This window comes from Rhinolophus ferrumequinum, chromosome 13 (assembly GCF_004115265.2).
Source record: "Rhinolophus ferrumequinum isolate MPI-CBG mRhiFer1 chromosome 13, mRhiFer1_v1.p, whole genome shotgun sequence".
NCBI classification, from domain to species: domain Eukaryota; kingdom Metazoa; phylum Chordata; class Mammalia; order Chiroptera; family Rhinolophidae; genus Rhinolophus; species Rhinolophus ferrumequinum.
Genome location: NC_046296.1, coordinates 70,146,052 through 70,162,502, shown reverse-complemented (window position 1 = coordinate 70,162,502; position 16,451 = coordinate 70,146,052). Strand labels below are relative to the sequence as shown.

Below are 16,451 nucleotides of genomic sequence, written 5' to 3'. Positions count from 1 at the left end.
GTGCCACATGCTGTGCAGCCCCAAGGCCCTGTGACAGCAGCCAGAGAAGCCTCCCAGAGTGACAGATGCCCCATCTCTGCTTCCAGGGCTCACAGCAGGCCACGGGACCTCGGTGACCATGCCTCTGCTTCTGTCTGAGCTCCATTTCCCCTCACTTTGCACTTCTCTGGCCGGCAGGGTGAAGAGGCAGGAGGAAACGGGGGTTTAGCAAGCTCTGTGTTTGTGGGGGACGCTGCTCCATCAGCGGGGAGCACTGTACCACTGCCACGTCTTTGCAGACGCTCCGTGTGGCCCCAAAACACGGTCACACACCTGGCCCCTCTGCGCCTCACCACACGGAACATGAGAGCACAGTGTCTACGGTTCCCCTAACTAAGGGGGACCCTCCGCTGCAGGCCAGAGCCCACCTAACCCCACAGCTCTTGCCTCAGCACTTGTGGGTTTTCTCTTCAAAAGCACAGAGATGAAGGAATACTGACAGTGTCACACTGTGATGCAAACAACAGTCTGAAACGTGTGTACTCCACCCCAGATTCTGCAGTCCTGCCGACAGGAGGAGCGTATGTGGGCGGGGCCTGTTCAGGGGCAGCAGGAGGCCACCCCTGCGCACGGGCTTCCTGAATCCAGGCAGGGCGCCTTCCTCGGCCAAAACCTTCCCCAGAAGCTCCACTCATGGACACCATTTTGCTTTCACACATGAGAATGAAGGTTTTAGAGGTCAGACACCCCTGGGAAAGTGAGCTTCCTGGGAGCAGGTTTCCACCAGGCAAGGAGAGCGTGTCTGCAAAGGGCCTGCAGAGACACAGTGCGGTCCGCAAGTACCATCGAACTGCGGGGAGAAGTGCTTGCTTGTATAATACAACCCAAATGAAACACGGACCGCTAGGTACCGTTCTGAACACTGTACTTCTGCGTTCCAGCTTCAGTTGGTAATGAAACATGGCTCTTCTATTTAGTGACTTTTGCATGTCAACCTTCTTGTTTCTCCATGACAGAATCTATCAGGTGTGTCCTGATCGGATATTTTCGGGTTCCAACTTGATGTACAAGGCCTCACCACAAGGCCATGTCTACTGAGTGGTCACTGAATCCTGTCTGATAAAACACTGCAGGTGAATCGTGCACCACAATTTTCTACACCACTGCTATAGCCTTTCAGACGGCTTCACAGGAGAATTCTATCAAACACTCAAAGAAAAAGTAATACCAACCCTTCTCAAACTCCTCCACAAAACAGAAGGGGAGGGAAGGCTTCCAAACTCACTTTATAAGCCCAGCACCACCCAGCAGCACCCTGGTACCAAAACCAGACAAGAAACTACAAGAAAATTAAAGCCAGTATCCTCGATGAACATAGGTGCAAAAATTCTCAACAAAATACTAGCAAATGGAATTCAACAAGACAATAAAAGTATTCCAGGGACACAAGGATGGTTCAACACCTGCAAATCAATCAACTGATACACTCCAGAACAAAATGAAGGCTGAATGTCAGAGTGCATGAAATCTTCAGCCCCTGAAAAAATCTGACTTATGCTTTCCTAGTCTGCATGCCCACATGAGAGTTTGTTAGCACTACCTTGTTTTTTCAATTTTTATACGCCAGCAATACAAAAAGCTGAAAAAGAATAAGCGACAATTTTTTAAAAAATTAAACAATCTCCTACTATTTAATCTATAGATGAACCTTTTGTGAGTTTCTTACGGGTGAAGCTTGGGGGTACAGGAAGCCCCGTTCCCTCACAACCTGCTCTCTCCTAAGGCTCCCACACTTGCAGTCTGGAAGGTCACCAGTGACTTCTTGTTGCCAAACCCAAAGACCCTGCTTTGGGGCCTCATTGCCCCTGCCATCTCTTCTGCATCCCGCTTTACCACGTCCCGTCCTGGAAAAACACTTGTTTTGTTTCCAGGGATCGTATAAACCCACTTTTCCTCTGATGTTTGCAGTGGTTGGTTGGGGTCTTCAGTGGTGAGTGTCCTCTTTGCCTCCTGTTTGCCAACGTGGGCAATGCCCAGGGGCAGCTCTAGGCTCTGGCCCTTCCCCCCATGTGCTCAGTCCTCTCTGCTGCTCCTCCTCCTTCTGCAGCTTGGCGTGACCTTCATCTGACCTCACGCCTCCTCTCCAGCATCTCCTCCCATCCCCGTCCTACCACTGGCACAGAGCACGTCCTACGCTAAGCAGAGCCCTTCCACAGTGAGTCTTCCTGCTAGACTTTTCTGTTCTTCCACCTACATCTGTGCTGGCTACGTGCACTTTAAAAATAAGTAATCATTGCATTTAACTATGTCAATATTGGATTAATCAAAACTACCATTTACAGTGTACAAGATGTTTTCAGATATATTCCCTAGTTTGATTTTTATGAAAACACTTTGAGAAGGACATGAGTGACGTTGTTTTTGTTTCAGAAACAAAAAGGTCAGAGCCCAGAGAAGGTGTGGATTTGAGCAAGGACACAGGTGCGTCAGCAATTAGCTTGGAGCGTCCCACTGCTCTCTGCACTCACACAGCCGTTCTAGCACAGGGTCCCTCGGGCCGACTGACCCTCTCCCAGCCCAGAGCCTAAGCTAGGGCGTCTGGGATTGCCAGACAAAGCCCAGAGATGATGGATCGCTGTGTCAGCAGCACGTGAAAGGCGATTTCCTGCGCCATCAACTGAAACACTCCTCTCCAAGCCAGGCGTCTGCTGGGCAATGCCCACGACGCACAGAGCTGCACGTCTCCTGACTACTTGGTGGGGTCACTGTCTCCGTCCCCCTTTCACAAAAGCAGGAATTCTGCTTCACCTGACCCCTGAGCACCCCCACCCTGCTCTCCACCGAGCTGCCCTGTAAAGTGTGGCCAGGCTTCTACCTGCACAAGTCTAGGCTGCATTTGGTCCCCCTGCTATGAGACCAGATAAGCGGCCAGGTCGCTGTCTTCAATCCCCTTCACCTTTCCACTGGCCCTGCACACTGGCATTTCTGTGTTGTCATTTTACTTCCTAACGTTTCCTTCTTTCTCTTTTCTTGACAGGACCCAGGAGATGCAGTGGAAAGCACGCTGTCTGGGGGTCCCGGCACGTCCCTTGGCTTGTGGGACTTCCGTTTCCTGAAGTCTGATGTGAAATCAGGAATAGTGGGTGCATTGCACGTAATGTAGAGTCCAAATAAGTGGTGGTCATTACTGTCACTATTACGGTCATCTTGTCACCTGTGACAGGGAAGTGACAGAACGCTGGGCTCCCAGTCACCTATGATTTGGGGCTGGCCTACTTCATAGCTAACGCTTCTCTGGAACTCCAGGGACAATAGCATAGATGAGATGTTTTCAGTGGCTGCTTCCCAGGATGTGTCTGAGGAATAACTGATCAGCCCTGAGCACCAGCACTTCTAAGAGGTGCCCCAACGGCGAAAGCCCTGGGAGGAGCCGCTGGCCTGACGCTCACCTGGTGGGAAGTGGAGGCCCAGAACATCTGTCACCTGCCCAGGGTCAGCTAAGCAGCTCGTGCAAGTTACCTGGCCAATGTGTCAGCAAAGGGTCTGAAGTGGCAAATCACAGAAGATGACTTTGGCTAAACTGAGGGAAAAAAGAATGAATGAATGAATGAATGAATGAGCGAATGAATGAGTGAAGACCTATAACAAGTCATGAGATAAATGCATGGATACATGAAGACGTGTTGGGAGGGTGCTGGGCTGACTCACAGAACGGAAGGGCAGGATTTCCGGTCCTGGGGTCTCCGAGACAGGACATTCTCCTGAGGCCGTTTCTGGTCTCCTGCCACGCTTTGTGTCTGTCCCGGCTTTAATTCCCATGAGGTCACCTGTGTCCAGAGGGCGGGTGAGAGCAGGCAACCCCGTCTTGTGTGAACTCGGGACATGAGCCAGGACCCCGAGTTTCAAGGCTGTCTCTCGCGGTTCTATGGTGAGAATGTACATTTAATTTGCTCAGTTTGAATGGCTCCTCTCCTCTAGATTTGCTCTTTCTTACACGGTGGGTGAGGTAGGGTGACAGAGGTGAGGCAGCTTTCCTGGGTGACAGCTTGGCTGATGAGTTCAGGCTCAGAAATCAAGGCCTGTGTGCACTTTGTCCTGCCCACCAGTGCAGTGTCACACGGATCGTTCTCGGGGAGGGGTCTGTTCTTGTCTGTTCTTTTCCACTGAGCATCTTGACAAGTGCGTTTCCCCGCCACACTGTCGCTGAAGGCGGACCCTGAGAAATCGTGCAACGTGAGCCAGACTCTGGCCACGATGCTTCTTCCAGAAGAAGATATGTCACCCACTGTATGGCGGCTTTCAGAGGGTGTCACACTGGCACCTGTCCCAGACCCCAGGCCAAGAAGAAGGAGCTGGCCACCGCAATGGGCATTGGGCCCGTCCACCTGGAATGTCCAGGTGGAGGTGATGAGCAGGCCACCTCAGTCCCTGCCGCAGACCAGCGCCTGTTTGCAAGGACACCTGGCCACAGCGTGCTCCTGTCCCTTGGGGCTGGGCTGCTGCACGCGGGAAGCCTCTATGAGCCCCGAGTACAGAGCCTGTGCTCGTGTGACTGTGTGATACGTGTGTGTGTGTGTATCCACTAGTGCCGTATGGGAGAAGCTGGGGGTGAAAGGGGATTCCAAGGTCACTCTGCAAGGATGTGCCCTTCAAGTCTCATTTAGCCAGGCCTGTTCTGCAGCCTCTTCCAGACTGGCACAGACACAGAGAGCCACATGGCGGCCACAGCTGGTGGAGAACCAAGCTGCCGGCCGACCGGCGGGAGCTGGCTGCCCACTGCCTGTCTCAGGAACGCTTGGCTGTGTCTTCTGGCTGTTGATCCAGCCAGGGAGAAGCCTGAGTGCCATGGGAGCTGACTAACCACCTAAGTCATTTTGCATGTGCTCTTTCTGTCTGGCACAGCCACCAACTGGTCCCAGGTTTGACCTGGTTACAAGTAGAGGTCAGATACCCCAAGGTCATGTACACACATGAGCAGCTTTTGTTGCTTGGACCATTTCGACTATCTGTGCAGTTTCAAAACCAGTTACATTTGCTGAAATCTGTGTTCATTGGCCTCCAGCATTACGAGCTGCCCCTCTCTTAACATGCTTCCTTCATACTGGGGCACACATATGCTAAGGGTGCGCTGGCGTTCTGAGGAACGAACGAGCTGCCCCCGGCGTGGTGGCACCACTTCACGTCATACCTGGTGTGCTCACCTCTGCGGCCCAGGCACTCCCTGCTGGCACTGCGGGGACCCGGTTAGGCTGGTTCCTGGCATCTGGGGCCTGGAAGCCCAGCCCCAGCCTGAGAGCAGTGAGGGGCAGAGGCAGACTCACGGCAGGTACACAGTGGAGGGAGGAGCGGGAAGAAATCACGACCACGTTTGGAGAACCTTCCCTCTGACATATCAGAATAGCCTGCCTTCGCCAAGTCTTTAAATATGTTAATGAAAACAACGTAAATAGCATTTATATTAATTTGATTCGCTGCTGAGCAGACGTGTCCACATTGGTGAAACCACTCGGACAAGATGATGGTCTTGGCGTGGACGCCACTCTGAGAGACTCCGCTCGGAAGGAATCAGCCTGCTTTGTCCTGAGCGCAGGCGCAGACACGTGGGAGCGGAGACAAGCGCCACCCTGACATCAGAGGGCGCGTCCCAGGTCGCCCTCTGTGCATTCCTGCCTTCGTGGATTTCCAAAAACAGTTGCCAGCAACTCTGAAAATTAATGGATCATTGTAGCCACCCGGGTCACATGCCATTTCCCAAGTACTGACTGTCCAGGTGACAGCCTCTCTCCACATTTCCATCTGCTGATCGTGGGAAGGACTCGGACACCGAGATAACACCCAGCACCGCTGGCGGTGGCCACGAGTGGGGCGGGGCCCTGAGGGATGGGCCCACCAGCGACAAATGGACAGATGTCCGTGACTGCAATGAAGCACTCCCTCCTTACGTATGTGTTCTGCTTGACAGCGGACGGCACTTCTGTCACCAGAATCGCCTTTGAAATGTCATCATCCTGGGAAGTACGCAGGACAGAGCATCACCGATCATTGGCTGCAGGCAAGCTCAAGGCTGGTTTCTGGGTCTTTCCCCAGAGTGTTGCCCAACTTCTGTGGATTCAAGACAGTCGTGCTGGGATTTTAGAGGGTGTTACTTTTCTTGACCTAAATCTTCCTTTTTGGACACCTCCCTTTGACCTTTGACATTGCTCTGTTCCCAGAACCCCCTTCTCTGCTGAACAAGTCTTGTCCTCCCATGTAACTGTCCTCACATATTTTAAAAGCAATTAGTTTTGCAGAAACAGACTCATGAATACAGAGAATATTTTGATAGTTGCCAGATGGGAGGGGCTGGAGGCAGCGTGGAAAAGGGGAAGGGATTAAAAAGTACAAATTGGAAGTTACAAAATAGTCAACGGGATGAAAAGTACAGCACAGGGAATAGAGTCAATGATATGGTAATAACTGTGCATAGTGCCAGGTGGGGACTAGACGAGCCAGGGGGATCCCTTCATAAGTTATACAAATGTCTGACCACTATTCTGAACTACGGAAACTAATATAATATCATATGTCATATGAAAGATACATTTTAAAAATTAAAAAACTAAGATAATAAAAAGATTAAAACTGAAATAAATAAAAGCAGTTAGTTTTGCCCCCCCATGCCCTGAAAAAAGCCTTTATTCTCAGGTGCCCCATTGCTCCCCACATGGTGGGCCCTGGCGGCCGCCCTGAGCTGTCCCTGGCAGAGCTCCAGTGTGTGGCCATCTCTGAAGTGTGGGGACCAGAACGGGCCTGGCGACGGCGCAATGAGCCATGCAGAGAGCAGGAGAGCCGTCTTCCCAGCTGCGGAGCAGACGCTCATCGAAACAGCCCAGTATGACTGCAGCTCTTCACTCAGGAGATCTTGGTGGGGCGGGTAGGGAGGCTGGAGGGCTGTGTGTGGAGGCCTCACCTCCTCTGATGTAAGGCTCTGACATGAGGTGACCACAAACCCTCTGGTCAGCAGGGCACATACCCCAAGACAGGTGTTCACACCCCACATGTTCCACCAGATGCCCTTCTGCCAGGTCATCTCAGCTCCCCACTGCCAGGAGCAGGCCCCCCCAGATGGTCCATGTTTTCCATCTATTCCCCTGCAATCTTTCTTTCTCATTCCTCCCCGGCTGCATCCTCCCCTCGGACAGCCGCCACCATGGTACATCCGTTCTTTCTCAAGGTGGTGTTCACTGCAGGAGTCTGTTTCTGTGGTTTTGGTTCTGGTGTTTTAGTGTCGCTGACGAGGTTTCTAAGTGCTGTGTGATCCCCTACGCCCGGAGGTTTCACTGCACAAGTCTGTGCACAATACAAAGCCCCTAAACAGACCCTCCGGCTGCTACCTGCCTCCCGCCAAGTCCTCCCCAGACAGTGGGAAAAAGCCTGGCCATGAGCAGGGCAGGGTGTCTGCAAATCCTTCACCAAGAGCCTAGAGTTTCCTCAGGGCCCAGGTGACCCTGCAAAGAGTGACAGGCACAGTGATTTATGTTCCTGTTCTTTCCAGAGGAAGTTCATGGTGAGAGTAATTCAGGCCATGTCGCGAGCAGGCTGTGAGGACAGTGGGTGTGACAATGACACTAGTTTGTTTCCAGTGGAAGCACCGGCTGAGCCTTCCCCACCCCTCCATTCAGCGGGGGGCCCTGGGCTTCAGCAGAGGAAGGGAATGTCTGTTGAATCTATGACACCTGAGACCCAGCAGCTGACAGAACGTCACAGGTACAGCCCATCCTGAGAAGCCCCCTCATCCGCCCAGGTAGGGTTTGCAGCCGGCCACCTCCACCCAAGTGCCCAGTCTTCGCTGAGTTGCCCAAGTGGAGAGTGCCTGGGGCCACTCCCCAGAGGGCCGTTTGAGTGCAGGACAGTGCCGGGAGCTGGCACAGTGCTGGTCGGTTCAGACGCCCCCAGGAGAACTGTCACGGGCTGGTCTCTGAGCTCGAGCTGCTGGAAGGACAACAGCCAGCTTTCCTACCTGCACTCGGGTCTCCCGGGACTTCTTCCTGCCCCCCCACCCCCCCCCCAGGCCCACTAATGCTCTCTCCCTCTCTCCTCCCCACCCCCTGCTACCCTCCCCGCTCTGGACAGATTTCTAAGATCCTTTACCACACACTCAAGGAAAGCGTCGCTCCACTCACTGACTGGCATTCCCAGGGCATGTCTGAGAGTGGCCAGGAGGGACCTCCCAGCGCCCACAGGCAGGAGGCAGAGAAGGAGAAAAGGGAGGGAGGAGACCCCAGGGCACGGAAGGCGAGGCATGTGACAGGAGCTGTGCTGCCAGGAAAGCTAGTGTCACCGTGTCAGCTGTTAGGAGTCTGTCTGCAGTCAGAGGGCAGATGTGAGCCCCTGACGCTCGTAATGCATTTGGCTAAGATCGTGACGACTGAGCGGGGGGCCAGTAATCAGCCCCAGAGCCCCTTCAGTGGCCCAGGGTCCCTGCCTCGGATGGAGGGGCAGGACGACAGCACAGGCGGCCTGCGGGTGTGCACAGTTCCCTGAGGGAGGTGGCCAGCCTTGGCGCACGCGTCCCAGACTGCCTGACCTGGCGGAGGTGAGCGCTGGAGCAAACGCGGCTCAGGGGACTGGAGCCGTGCTTCCTGGGGTACCCATGGGGCGCAGCCCGGACACCCTCAATCGGAGCTGCAGGCTCCTTCACGTTTGTTCCTCGGACGATGCAAACAACCATGACAGAAACACTCTTACTTGGGTGACAATGGGTCTGTCTTTGGTGACAGGGGCTCTCTCTGATGCCTGATTTCATGTTTTAGACTTAGCTCCGGCTGTGGAAAGTGTCGTCAGGCAGACGCATTTCAGGTGCTGGGAAAGCGACCTGTCCCCAGCCAGCCCTCCTGCTGCCACTGTCATGTCCTGAGTGGGTGTCTGTGCCTGGAGGACGTGCCTAGTGCAGACACCCTGCATCTGTCACCATTGCTTACACGACTGATGCAGCCACAGAGATTTCAAGCCCGTGTCCAGGAGAGCGTCATGCTGACGTGGAACATACATCCAGGCGGGTGTGGGTAGGAAGGCGCACATTTTCAAGACCACGCGGGGTTGGAGGGCAGGCTGATGCCACCACGGGGAAAATGGCAGAGCTTCAGATACAGGGTGGGGATAAGGGAGACAATGACGGAGGCTGAGCCCAGGGAGAGGCTGGAAGAAATGCTCAGAAAACAGCTCGGCCTTCAGGTCACTTAACAGGCGTCAACTCCAAAGAGAAGGGGAAGGAGGCCGACAGCTGAGAACAATTAGCAATCCTTTCAAACCCTCCCCCGTCATCACCTCTCCTGTGTGTCTGCAAGGTTTGCTTTGAGTAGAATACGGTGACCTCTGAGTTCTCTCCACTTCTCGGGTCTACAGAGCTCATAATTCAGGGTCCAGAGATAGCATCCCTATGAGTCACTCATCTGAGACACCATCCTTCATTCCAACTGTCATTTGGCGGACATGGTGACAATTTCAATTGCGTTCGATATAAAAGTCACCATTCTCGTGACGACACAAAGCACAAGATTTTCTCCTGAGACAAGGTCCCCAGGAGCAGGGATACAGCCCTCGTGCCACACTAGTCTGCCATGGCTCATGCTTCAGGTCCCAGATGGCAGTCAGCAATCCACCTCCACCCGTTCCACTCACATTCTAGAGGGCAGGAAGGAGGAGGGAGGAGGAAAAGGCTGGTCCCTCTCTTTGTGAGCACTCCCATGCACCAGACACAGCTCTGCTGCCTGCATCAGCACAGACGTGGTCCGCTGGACGTAGCTCGCTGCGATACACAGCTGTTAAGGAAGGGGGTCTTTTAGCTGATGGACAATGTGTCAGCTAAAGTGTTGAGGTTCTTTTTACTAAAGAAGAAGTGGGAAATTGATACAGGGAAGGAACCAACTTCCTCTGCTTCGAAGAATGCTTTACATGACATGAAAGACCAGCAAACAGAGCATCAGATATATCCATCCGTCTACCTGTCAATCATCCACCATCTTTCCACCCATCCATCATCCATTCATCCATCCATCCACCATCCTTCCATCCATCCATCCATCCATCCACCATCCATCATCCATCCATCCATCCTTCCATCCAGGACAACTGCAGGTCCCTCTGTGTAGGTTCTTGCCCCTCCATTCCCTGTTGACCTGGACACAGCCAGGGTTCTCACCTCTCAAGTCACCCCGTGAAGCCCCAGAGCACCTGGGAAGCCCCAGCTCCAGCCAGGTGCACATATTGTCCGTAACCCTGTGCGATCCCACTTCCATCACACTGCAGGCCATGCCTCTTCCCCGGGAACCTCCCTCCACAGGCTCCCAGACCATACAGACCAGAGGGAGCACCTCCTCCCTGTCCACACAGCCCAGGTGGCCCCTCCCCTGGACCCTCACTCTCTGGGCCACAGATGGGGCTGGACCCTTTTTTCTAAAACACAAATTCCAGGGCACCTGCTTGCGACTCAGCTTGTAACTGAAAGTTCAATAACTGGCTTCATTGATCACTGCGGGCCCTTTGATCAGCAGGACACCACATTTTGACTTGGTGGCCAAATTTCAATGTCAGTTTTTTTCATCCCCCTGACTTTGCTCTTTCCCAGACTGAAAACTCACTGAATTCTCCCAGCACAACATGCTTACCTAGAGAGGGGCTCCCAACCCCCCAACCCCATGGATTTCAGGGGCACAGCTACTAAGGGGGAGGGGAACTCCTGGTCCCACACCAGCCCAGTCCACTGAAGGCCTGTGGGGACCTTTGCCCTCTGGGCTGCTCGTCCTGAGCTAAGGTGCTGCACATATGCCCGAAGCAAGCTCCCTGAAGGCCGACCCCACTTGTCCATCACCAGCGTCCTCTGCATCACCTGGCCCCATGGGGAAGAACGGGAATCCATCCAGCCTCGCCCTGAGAGCCTCTCTGTCCCAAAGGGCAGAGTGTGGTCCCCACACAACAAGATGACAGTGGAGTCACCACACCACCACTCACTTTCCAGAACCTTGGAGGGTCTAGGGAGTCCCTGGGAAAGATGGGCAGCACCTCCAATGAGGACCCAACCCCAGAGGGTCCCCCCTCTGCAGGGGTCACGACCCCAAAACACTGTCCAGTGGGGCCTGCTGTCCCACCCGGGCTGCTTCAGGCTGTGGTCAGGAGTCTGTTGTGACCTCTGTCCTTTGTCCGCTGGCCTTGGTACCTTCTGGGTGTGAACAGCCTTGGAGCCTGGAGTTCACGAGGGCTCAGCTGTAAGCTAACAGGGACACGGGGCCCGGGCAGGCCCTGCCCTCACTCCTTGTCTGTCGGGCCTCCTATGATGCCCGGGACCCCAGCTGGCAGACAAACACTGTTAACACGCTGGACGGGACCCAGGTACCATCCAGTTAACGGTTGCCTTTGGGTCACAGATACATGCAAATTTCTGCTTCTTGGAGTCTGAATACAAAAGACAGTAACACCTCCTGTCAGAAGAGATATTTCTGTGTCTCCAAGGCAACTCAACACCTTTCCTCCTAGGGAAAAAAAGTCCATGAGGAAGATTTCATGGGGCTGTTCAGCTACCTCCGCGAGACAGCCAGGGGCCCTGCGGCTTCCCCGCAAGCAGGAAAGGGACCGGCGCCAAGGACACAGGCAGACACGTGAGGGCCTGGACGTGGCCAGACTGCTGCACGGCTTGTCTGTCGAGGGTGTCCAGCTACAAAGCCAGTGAGTTCAGATGTGGATTGGGGTGACAGTGGAGACGGGGCCGGACTCGGGAGTTCTGCACATACTAGTGGCCTGCCTCTGCCGCCTTGGGGGTCGTCCCCACACACCCCACGCGGTCGTCCACGCAGCAGCGTGACAACACCCCCTCTCCAGGTTGAAGTGTGCGAGCACACGCTAGTGGTTCAGGACTGTACCGGCCTCTAGGAAGTGCCTGCTAAGTGTCACTGATGGCTGCTGCTGCTGTGAGGGCCCCGCGGAAGAGGCGGTGTCCCCATGGGGCGTCTCCACTGACTGGGCCCAGCCTTGTGCATGCAGCGGTCACCCGGGAGCCTGGGTCCACCTGTATGGGAGGTGGGGAAGCCAGCAGAGAAGGCGGCCAAATGCCTGCGTCCCCTACTGCCAGGCAAGGTCTGGGAGCGGCTGCTGATCACGCACTGGTGCACGCTCCACGGCGGTGTCCCTTGTCCTGCCACAGGCCCACGTGGCGACACTGGATGGGAGCTGAGTGAACAGAAGTTAATGCCAGTCTCCTGTGTGATCTTACGGAGTCCGGAAACAGCCATACTCCTCAGCAACTGCTATCTTGACATAATCGAGGTGTCATGGGTTGAACTGTGTCCCACAGAAGAATATGTCAAGTCCTAAGCCTGGCCCCTGTGGGTGTGACCTTATTTGGAAGCGGGGTCTCTGTAGATGTCGCAAGTTAAGCTAAATCGCCGGAGGTGGGTGGGCTCCATTCCAGTGTGTCTTTATAAGATGAGGGAAATCTGGACAGACACACACACACAGAAAAGAATGCTGTGTGGGGACACGGAGACGTCATGTGATGATGGAGGCAGGGGAGGCAGGGGACGGAATGATGGGGCCACCGACCACGGCAGGCAGGGACGGCCAGGGGCCGCCAGCAGCTGGAGAGGCAGGGTGCGTCCTCTGTTGGAGCCTTCAGAGGGAGCGCGGCCCTGGGACGCCTCGATGTCGGGCTCCAAACCCGGAATATGTGCAGCCTGGGCCCGGGTGTGGGACTCTTCACAGCAGCCCCTGGAGGTCTGCAGGGAGGAGGGGCGGAGCCGTGATGCGGTGACACTCGGCGTCCAGGGCGAGTCCTCCGTGCGCTGCGGGCTGTGCTCTGCCCCCCTCACCCCCGCCACACACCCGGCCTCACTTGTTTGCTATTCATTAATCCCACGTTAATGTAAATAGTTGGATCTAACAAATGTATACAGATCAGCTCCCAACCGAAGCGAAATAAAGCAGCTGACAAATTAATGCAAACATCCCAAGACACCCAGGAATGGTGCCTATAGTATCGCAAGCCACTACCAAGAAAAAGACAAAAGTGATGAGGACTAGAACCGCCCATCTTTATTTTAGGGGGACCCGGAAAGAAGGGGGCTGGGGACACAGGGACATCAGGAGCCGGCGGTGATCTGCTTGCTCACAGCCTGTTTGCCTTTTCCCATAGCTAGAAAAGACAGAACAGTAACGGAAATACACACACGTGCTGGGCTGGCCAGATCCAGAAAACGGGCTTGAAGCATGGCCAGCCAAGAGTCACAAATGTCATTAACACTAGTGGAAGCAGGAAAAGTGAACAAACGGCATTTTGAAGACGTGCTGCTGCAGCCAGTAAGGCACGGCCGTCACAGACGTCGCCGTCCACACGGGTGTTGAAGTGCTCGTCTCGTGCACTGCATCCCACGCGTTTCGGAGGCTGAGGTATCAGTGTTTGCAGGAAGGCCGCACAGCAGGGGTCCACACCGCAGGCCTGAAATCAGTGTCCACGTGACGCAGCACAGCAGCCGTTGTGCGGCCAGCACTCGCCATCCAAACGTGCACGCTCCAGGCGGTGGAACCTTTGCTTTTGCCTCCATAGCTGTAATTCCCTCTTCCCTGGACGTGCCTATCCATCGTGGGTCTCCACTATCTCACTGAGATCATGAGAAAGCCATTCATGTTCTTCTCTCCCACAAGTCAAAGCCTAATTTCTCAGATCCAAAGGCACCATTTTTTTTTTTAATGCCCAAGCAGGAAACCAGTGTGCGATCAGCGCTACATCCAACGTGGAGCAGTCGAGGCCAGGCACACTCAGCCACCCCTCTCGGGGAGTATCCTGATGGATAACTTGTCTTAACAATTAGGAAATAACCGTATTTTAAACCGCCAGCTCCTAAACTGCAGTATGTACATGTACACATATTAATCACTTGTTTTTAAAAATAAATTTGTATTTCAAGTTCAATGTTCCAAACACTAAAACATTTCCCTTTACAGCTCTAAGAAAACCTCAGAAGTTGTGGGGTTTCTCCACATTACAGAAATGTGAACAAAACACACACACGTACATATGTGCACACACAAACACATGCATGTGTGCACATGGGTGCTCATGTACATATATGCATACGTGTATGTATACATGTGTGCACACATACATATGCATGCACACACATGCCATTCTGATCTGGGTCAGCCTGCTGCTGAGCGTCCTGTGTCACATCATGTCCCCCTCTGGCCACCACAGCCCCGACTCTTGTCACTTGTACCACCGGTCCCTCAGCCTTCATGCTCAGCCCCTTCTGACCCATCCTGAGAGCCAGAAGGATCTTTCTGAAATTAAAATCTGCACACCCTTGACACAAAAATATAACTGAAAATGTGCCATAGATTTAGACATGAAACTATGAAACTTCCAGAAGAAAACACAGGAGAAAATCCTTGTGACCAAAGATGAGTTCCTGAACATGACACCCAGAGAGCATGAGCCACAGGAGAAAAACTAGATTAAACTTGCAAATGAAAATTAAGAACATTTTCTCCGCAAAAGACCCTGCTCGGCACAGAATAAGACAAGCTATGCACTTGAAGAAAATATTTGCTATTCACAAATTCAACAAACGACTTGTATTCAGACTAGATAAAGAATTCCCAAAACTGAGCAGAAAGAAACAACCAATTAGACACATCAGTAGGCGAACAATGCAATGGGCAAAAGACTTGAACAGACACTTCTCCAAAGAGAAGCCATGTGAAAAGATGGTCAACATCCCAGCTACTAGGCCAACGCCAATGAAAACATGATGAGAATCACCACGTACCTGTCAGAATGGTGACAATGCCAGCTCTGGGTAAGGAAAAGTGCTGGCTGGGAGGCCATTCCTCCTGCACCGCTGGCGGGAATGCAGATGGCGCAGCCGCAGGAGACAGCCGGCGGTTTCTTGTAACGCTAAAGCCACACCCACCATGTGATCCAGAAGGCTTCTCCTGAGCTCACCACCTAGAGAAAGAAAAGCGGGCCGTTAACACAGAGATCGGGAATGGGTGTTTCTGTAGCTGTGTTATAATTGCCAAAACCTGGGGAGAGAAACAACTGTCCCCCAACAGGTGAATGGACACTCGTGCACTGGAGGCTGCTCCTGAGCGAAGGGATGGACTTGACGCCAGGCCACCTTGGGTGGGTCCGGAGGGCATGTGGCTGGTGAATGCCAGTCTCGCAGGGTCACATACTGTCTGGTTCCACTCGTCTAATGTTGTCAAACTGACAAAGCGATGGAGAGGGTCTGTGGTTGTCGGGGGCACAAGTAGTGAGGCTGAGGGCGGTCCGTGCGACTGCCACCTGGACGCACATGTGTGACAAGATGCCAGAGCAACATGACAAGTGTGCAAAGGTGGTGGTGCAGTCTGAGCGGTCTGCAGGTCCGAGCACTGGACCAATGTCATTTTCCAGCTTGTGAGATGTCCTCAGGGTGGGAGCCGGCCAGGAGCCCCCAGAGGCTCTGAGCTCTCTGACATCTCCTGTGCGACCCCTGACATTATTCCAAGTAAAACGTTTTTATAAACTCTTATTAGATCAGCAGTCTGATGAAAATGCTTTAAGGACATCCCGTTGTCCTCAGTCGAAAGAGCCAGGTCCCTTGCACAGCACGGGTGTCCCACAGCCCCGCCCACTGACTCTCAGGCATCCCCACTGTCCCCGTCTGCCTTGTGGCCTCTAGGGACCTTTCCAGACTCTTCTCCGAGGACTGCGGAGCCCGGCGCCCTCCTCTGCCCCTCTGCAACCCCGGCCTGTGCGTACGGGCACTGCCGTGTGTGCCAGGGCTGGTGTGCCCTGGGACTGTCGGTGTGACTGTGCACACTCGGGGAAAGGGACACGGCACAGAGTGGACTGTCAGCAAACACAGTGAACGCGCGTGTGACAAAGTGCACCGTAATGTGTGTGGAACGAACCAACCGGCCAGAGCAACACCGACAGACACACACAGGGGCCAAGAGAAGGAAGCGCTGCTTCGAGGCTGCTCCCTTGGGCAGGATGGACGGCGACGCACTGGAGGCTTCTCACAGGAGCTTAGGGAGCCGGGCTTCCTCCTTACGCTCCTGCCCTTTAGCCTTTCCCGACACCCACGAGCGTCTGCTACCTGCAGAGCCCCACTCACAGCACAGAAATGCAAACAAGAACGGGACACGGGCCCTACTGAAGAAATACTCCATCCAGTAAACGGGTATTCAGGGAGGTCACTGCCACACAGAGTCCTAAACTCATTATCTGCGACAAATAAGCATCGGCCGAGGTGTGGAGGGGCCTCGCTGCACGGCCGGCCTGGAGCCACGCCAGGGGAGCCCCGGTTGGCGACACTGTCCTAAGCCAGCTCTGAGTGTCTGAGCCAGTCCCACCCCGCTCATTCTTACAAAACTTGAAAATATCTCACTTGCTTATTTGAGAATCACTGAAAGCATAAATATCTAGGGCAGTTGATTAAAATTGCATTTTACTATTA

At 53.9% G+C, this 16,451-nt stretch overlaps 1 long non-coding RNA gene across 1 annotated transcript in view; it reads right to left on the bottom strand.

The window, feature by feature from the left end:
* Positions 1-14,780: 14,780 nt before the first annotated feature.
* LOC117033219 (uncharacterized) overlaps positions 14,781-16,451 on the bottom strand; it is a 308,771-nt gene continuing 307,100 nt past the window's right edge. Inside the window, exon 3 of the long non-coding RNA XR_004424853.1 lies at positions 14,781-14,953. This is a non-coding gene — a long non-coding RNA (uncharacterized LOC117033219). The remainder of the gene's footprint in view (positions 14,954-16,451) is intronic.